Source organism: Hemitrygon akajei, chromosome 13 (genome assembly GCF_048418815.1).
Source record: "Hemitrygon akajei chromosome 13, sHemAka1.3, whole genome shotgun sequence".
Classification (NCBI taxonomy): Eukaryota; Metazoa; Chordata; class Chondrichthyes; order Myliobatiformes; family Dasyatidae; genus Hemitrygon; species Hemitrygon akajei.
The window spans coordinates 103,026,161-103,033,415 of NC_133136.1; positions in this window are offsets into that span (position 1 = coordinate 103,026,161).

Genomic DNA, 7,255 nt, shown 5'->3' on the forward strand with positions numbered 1-7,255 from the left:
AATACTCGTCTCCGACTGCATTCCTGCACACCTCAGCGCCGAGATTAAAGCTTTGGGGTTTCCAAATCATACTCAGTTCACAGATATGCCTATTGCGATGCTGAAGCTGCTGTTTTTCAGCTACAGGGACCTTAAGATTGTGTATACGTAAACCTTCAGGATACGTGGTCTTTATTGTATAGAACAGTGTCTAGTCCTCAATCTATTCCATACTACGTTACTATATTCTCAAAAGCTCACACAAATTATTGGAGGAACTCAGCAAGTCAGGCAGCCTTGTGTGGATGTGAACCTTTAGGACTTGTGGAATAGTGCATGTTCTGCTGAACATGCTATATCCTTTGATAACTACTGTTGATTAGGCTTCTGAACTCTCCGCTGCGTTCCATTTGCTGTGGACCTGGATAATTTGTACTGTACCCTACAATATTTAACTTATTGTACTTTGTTAATTTATCCACAATTAATTTGTAGATTTTATTCTTATTTTCTGAGTTATTGTCTGTTATGTCTACAGCTGTGCTTTACACCCTGGTCCGGAGAAATGTTGTCTCATTTGGCAGCATACGTGTACATTGTGAAGGGTCAATGAACTTGACTTGATAACCCTGATGTTTATTCAAACTATTAATGTCAATAAGATCAAAATCCACCTCTCAGTTTTTAACCAGGAGTTCAACACAGAAAATCATAGCTAGAATGTTTAAACATACTTCTCTCCATACAAAATAGCTCATCATTAAGGAAATTCAAAAACCAGGTTTTCTGGAAATCACCTCTAATTTTCACATATTGCTCTTTATTTTGTGATATTCTGCACTCTAACGTTAGACAAAAAATTAGTAACCTACTGTAAACCTAAAATGAAGGAGGGAAGAGATGACTTAAGTTCTTATAATGTATAAAAATTGAAGAAATTTTGCACCTTTTGTGTCTTCATGGAACTTTTAAAGCAAAGGCTAAGCTTGACATGTCAGACAGATGGCTATACAGGGCATGATAACTAAACTTCTAAACCACAAGTGTTCCCCGGAAATTATTTCTTTAACACTTCCCCAATGTCTCCACCAGTCCCACATACGAGTGATAGGATATATTGCATATAGATTGGGTTTATATGTGAGCGAAAACATTTGATGCATTGTGTGGAACTGGTGTGGGACAAATTAGGCAATATTGCAAGATCTGTCCAGATTATTATGTGCTGTAAAAAGTCACTGGTGATAGTTTAAAGCTTTTGCTGGATTATTTGCTGCAGCAACAAGTATTCATCGTGGTCATTGTCCAAGAGTGATGAAACATCAGCTTCAGGGCTTTCTGGAGCTGGTTCAAGTTTCAGTTTCCAGATTTGTGAATTGTGGAGCCTGGAGCCGTGTTGACTCCTCCCCTTGGGGAAAGTACAAACATGAGGGAAATTCAGAACTGCAGCACAGATTGCAGCCTGTGTTTGTGAGGCCACGTGATCTCCAGGAAGTCAGCTTGTTTGATGCTTCATGAAGTTCTATACATCGAAGTCTACACTTGCTCCTGTTTACTTATCATTGGAAATATATCACAACAAACAAAAAGACTATTCCCAGATCAGCCATGTTACAAGCACATTGGAGTAAACAGAGGCAATCAGTTCTGAGTGTGTATAATAATTTTTATTGCTCACTGTCAACAAGGATAATGTTAGGAATTATAAATCTCTTTTTAAAGAAAACTATATCAATATTTTGGAGTGCTAAATTCTTAACAGCACATACAAAATACTAGAGGAACTCAGTAAGTCAGACAGTCTTGTGTGTCTGGTCTTCTAATCGTACCCTCCTCCTCCATAATCTCTTTCCCATCAAACACTTGTTGAAGCCTCTTATGTAATGTTGGCATCCAGGTTTCATTCCAGAATAATCCAGGATAATTCAGATTGCAAAGGAAGAAAAATATGCAGATGTTAGTGTCCCTTATTGTTCAACAAATAAAATTCTCTGACTCCATCCCTGAGCACTTCAGCATGAGGTTAAACATCTGGAGGTTCCTGAATCACAGTCAGTTCCCAGATGTTCAAAGTACTGAGCCTGAAGCTGGCATTTGTCTGTACCAGGGTTTTATTAGAAGTTGCGTGTATGTTCTCAGATTTTCCTGTATAGAATAGCGTCCAGTCCCCTGGCCATTCGATATTTGATCTCAACTATAATACAATTTTCTTAAAAACACAAATTACTGGAGGAACTCAGCAGGTGAGGCATCCTTGTCAGTATGGAAACCTTCTAGACTCATAGGACGGTGTCTGGTCTTCTAACTATATACCTTGACAGCTACATTTCCCTCCCCATTTGATCTGACTGTGCCATGATTGTGACTGTGCCACGACTGTGCCTGTGTGTAGAGCACCTCCTTCCTACAGTCCCCATCCTCATCTGAAAAGTGAGCAAGAACACTGACACTTTTCATTAATGGGAAGGGATGAGTTTCTGCCTTCTACCTCACCCTTGTGCAACTACAAAATCCTTTCCCAGACCACAGATCGATTTTGCAGACATTAATCCCCAGGTTGTGACTGTTGCTTGGTCCACCACGTCCTGGTAACTCTCCTGCAGACTCTAGCCCAGCAACCCTGAGCCAAAGTTCCTTGAAGAGCCTACACTTGCTGAAGAAACAATCGCTCTGAAGAACAATAGTGTCTGTTCCACTACTATCAATTGTGAACAAACTTGTGTCACACCAAACTTTAACTTTTGGACTTACCTCTGTTGCCTCTTTTGGACCTCCTGTTATTTGCCCTTCGTACTCCTGTCCTCGACCTCACTGCCCTCCACTTATCTTTTAAGGGCAGATTTCAGTCATAAAGTATCTCCATTTAATATTTTCCATCTCTGAGAAACACACAGGAGTAAGTGTTGTATCAGGCATCTGGTACAATTAATGAAAATAAAGCGCATCACAGCATAATGTGTGTGAAAGTATAATTGTTGTCATGGACACGGAGCTGTTTAACTGTGACTTCACGGCCAATTAGCCATCCGGTAATGATCCTCTGATCGTCTCAGTAACAGCTCTACATTGTTTGACGTGTGCCGGAAGAGGATGATATTTATTTATTGAACTCTTCCACTTTCATTTTTACAACCTCGGGAGGTGACTGTTGTTAAACAAAGGAGCTGCCCTAACCCTGAGCAGGATAACCTTTATAAGACTTCAGGTCATAAAAAATGCACAATCAAACACTGTCATCGTCACTCTGAGTGATTTGATAGAATGTTTTGCCGTGGTCGACCCTGGCTCAGCTTTGTGCACCACATAAACACTCAGACCTGCTGAGATGCTGTAGCATTCGCTGATAACATCCCACTCTTCTAGTCTTAATTTGCCTTCATGGTTGTTAACTATAGCCAACAAAACACATTAAAATATCCTGTAAATCAAAAATAAAACCTGCAGATGCTCAAAATCTAAAATAAAACCATGTGTAATACTCAGCAGGTCAGCAAAACTCTGCATTGTTTAAATAACAGGTGCAGATTCTGAGATACGTTTCCTGTCACGGAGCACATAGGTAGAGTCCAACACAGGTCACAGATCACATCACATCACAGATACCATCAATCACAGATCACAGATCATCACATCACATCACATCACATCACAGATGCCACCAATCACAGATCACAGATCATCACATCACAGATACCACCAATCACAGATCACAGATCATCACATCACATCACATCACAGATACCACCAATCACAGATCACAGATCATCACATCACATCACATCACATCACAGATACCATCAATCACAGATCACAGGCATCACAGATCACATTACAACACAGATCACATCACATCACATCACAGATCACAGACATCATGAATCACAGATCACAAATACCACCAATCACAGATCACAGATACCACCAATCACAGATCACTGATCACATCTCTCGGCATGGCTAAATCAAAACCATCCCACAGGAATACTTAGTTAGCTGCATAACCCACAGCTCCGACTGAACCAGGTGCTGAAGAGCTTGAGACTGGTAAACAGCGAACAACATGAAAGAGATCATGTAAAATTAAACCAACACTTAAAAGTTATAACAATCAATTATTTAATTGTTAAAACAAGAACTGCAAAAATAATAAAAAGCTCTTGAAACAATTGAATGCATTATCACTAATGCCATTGAACCAAAAAAGGTGAAACATTATAGATGTAAATGGTGATAGCTCTGATGTTTGTGTCAAACACTTAATTGTCAATAAACCAAAACCCACCTGTCATTATTTAACCAGGAAAATAAAGTGAAAAATCATAGCTGGAATGTTTCAATTTTTTTTCACTGCAAAATGTCTCAATATTAACAAAATATGAAGAACAGGTTTTCTGGAAATAACATTTATTTTTCACATGTTGCTCTTTACATTGTGACATTCTGCGCAGCCTTACAGAGGATTACAGTAAACTACTGTAAATCTAAATGGAAGAAATTGCTAACTCTGGAATTTGTTTCAATGTCATAATAATTGCTTTCTTTTTGCACCACTTACCTATTTTATTTAAATAAATATTATGTGTGTACACATTTCTTATTGTAATTTACAGTTCTTATGTATTGCCCTGTACTACTGCCACATATCAACAGATTTCACAACATACAATATGTCACTGATTTTAAAGCTGATTCTGATTAATATCATGGTGACAATTGCACAGAGATTTTAACAAGGTATGAGAGTTGATTTCATTGAAGCTGTCAGATTCTGAGAGGACTTGTTAGAGCAGATGTTGAGAAGGGTTTACTTCCACTGGGGGAGTTGGCCACCATGGGTATAATCCTAGGTCATTCACTGAAGATGAGAAGAAATGATGAATCTCTGGAAATTTCTCTCCTGGAGAGTTGTATGGTGTTCAAGAGAAAAATAGAATCATGGACTCTTTGGGAACCAGGGATTATTAGGATTTGTCAGGAAATTGTGCTAGCGCCAAATATCAGATCAGCATTAATCTCACTGATGAACAGAGCAGGTATGAAGGACCATATGCATTTCTCCCACTGCCACCTCTTGTGTCTTCATGGACTTTGCAAAGCAAAGGCAGAGCTTGACATGTTCGACACAAGGTATGACAATTCCATTGCTTATCAAAGTTTCACACAGTTGTTTGTGATGTGAGAACTGATCTGTCTCAATCTGATATTGCTTGTCCTCAAACAACTTGAATCAGGACACATTTGGTCAACCATGGATGATCATTTAAAGGAGAAATCAAGTTTACTTTGCTGGTCACACAAGAATGGACAGTGCTCTGATCCGGCCACAAGTCTGGATAATTGATTCTCCTCCTGCACAATCAGATTTTCATCAAAATGTTTCCCAATAAGAGAAAAGGACAGCAATAATCTGATGAGCAATGAGCCAATAAAAATATATATTGTATCAGAGTGAGACATTCATATTTTATTATTTTGTCATTGGTAGAATTGGCATCAGTTATTTGGAAATAAAAGAACATGATATCTAAAGTTATTTTTGATGAAGTCATAAGAATATGTGAGAGAAAATTTTACAGTACAATTCTTCCATTTTTAAGTCTTGTTACCCACATGACAAAAATTGAAACAGGCTCTTATACGTTGTTCTGTGCTGTGGTGATGGGAACGTATAGTACATAATGTTTCATAATTACTTTATCGATAGCAGCATGCATTGCAACATCCTGAAGTCTGCAACAGTTTTGAGTAAATGTGTGATGCTTTGTCCACGTGTTCCCCTAGAACATATTATAAATGCACTATAATGGCATACACTATTGGAAAATTTGGACATTTTTCACCATTATAAACATATAGACTGTAACATATCAAAAGTTAGAATTCAATTCAATTCCTTCCAATTTTCAGTTTAATCAATGTAACAGATTTGAGAGTATTCACTGAACAATTAACAAAATAGCTTTGACTCATTCCATTTTATACTTCGGCCACAGGTAGTTTCCTAATTGCTTTTTATTCTATCTGTATACAATGACCAGTGTCAAAGCTTCTTTGTTGAGTCACAAGGCTGAAATAATTGTACATCAGATCTTAGTTCCCCATTTGAACAGTTTTGGATTGCCTACACAATAGCCCAGTTCTGCATTTTGCAGACCGTTCAAAGGTCACGGATATTTTACGGACTTGGAACTGATTCTGAGGATTATAGTAAATAGGAACTAAACACTGGACTCAAACACGTGAATTACAAGAAATATCACACTCCATAACTTGATGCAGCATTGGGTATCAATGATGCATCTGACAGCTTAACAGACCTCATGTGCGGATTGTAAAAGGATCCATTTGTACAAGTGTGCATGTAAATTATGTATATGAGGATTATTTATCTTTATTTTTGATTCAGCCATGGCTCAAATATGCCTAAAAACATCAGAAATTTGTTCTATTCTAATTTAACACCTCGCGGCTCAGAGACAGTGATTGTGGGAGTAAGTCTACTATCTCCATCTCAGTTAATCTAATTTAGTGATTACCCTACCCAGCTCCGGGTGAACACACTAGACCTACCTTTAACCCAACTTTGGCAGATTTTAACAAACATTTCAGCTGGCCTGACACTACATGACAGCCTATACCAAAGAACCACCAGAAATACAGAAATAGAAGACTCTGCAGATCCTGGAATATGGATCAAAGACAAACTGGTGCAGGGACTCAGTGGATCAGCTAGCCTCCATGGAGGGAAAGGGATAGTTGAAGTTTCGGATTGAGAACCTACATCAACACTGAGAGTGTAGAGAGGGGAAAACAAACTTATCCCTGAGGTCCAAATTCCTAGTTTCTTAGTCCTGATCTCTATTGCTCAACTATCTTGGTCCTTCTCATTTTTACCCTTGTTTCTACATTTTCCTCATTGTTTCCTTCTGGTGGGACACAATCCAGCCCAATTCCAATTCCCTCAGATCCCTGATCCTCCTCAGCCTAGCTTTGCACCTCCCAACTTTGAGGAAGTCCTGATTAAAGCTTCAGCATCTGTAAATTAAAGGTGCATGTTGTGTTATTATGTGACGATATAGTCACATAAAAACTTTAGTTTGCAGTGAGCAATGCAGGCATTTCATGAATACCATGAGCGACTGACAAATAGACTGTGTGAGTACAAAAGTCCAATTGAGAAAAGCTGCTGGCGAAATAGCCAATTGTTTCTGAAGTTCTCCAAATTATTCACCGAGAAATTCAGGTGAGAAGCCGTGAGTTCATTTCATGGATGACC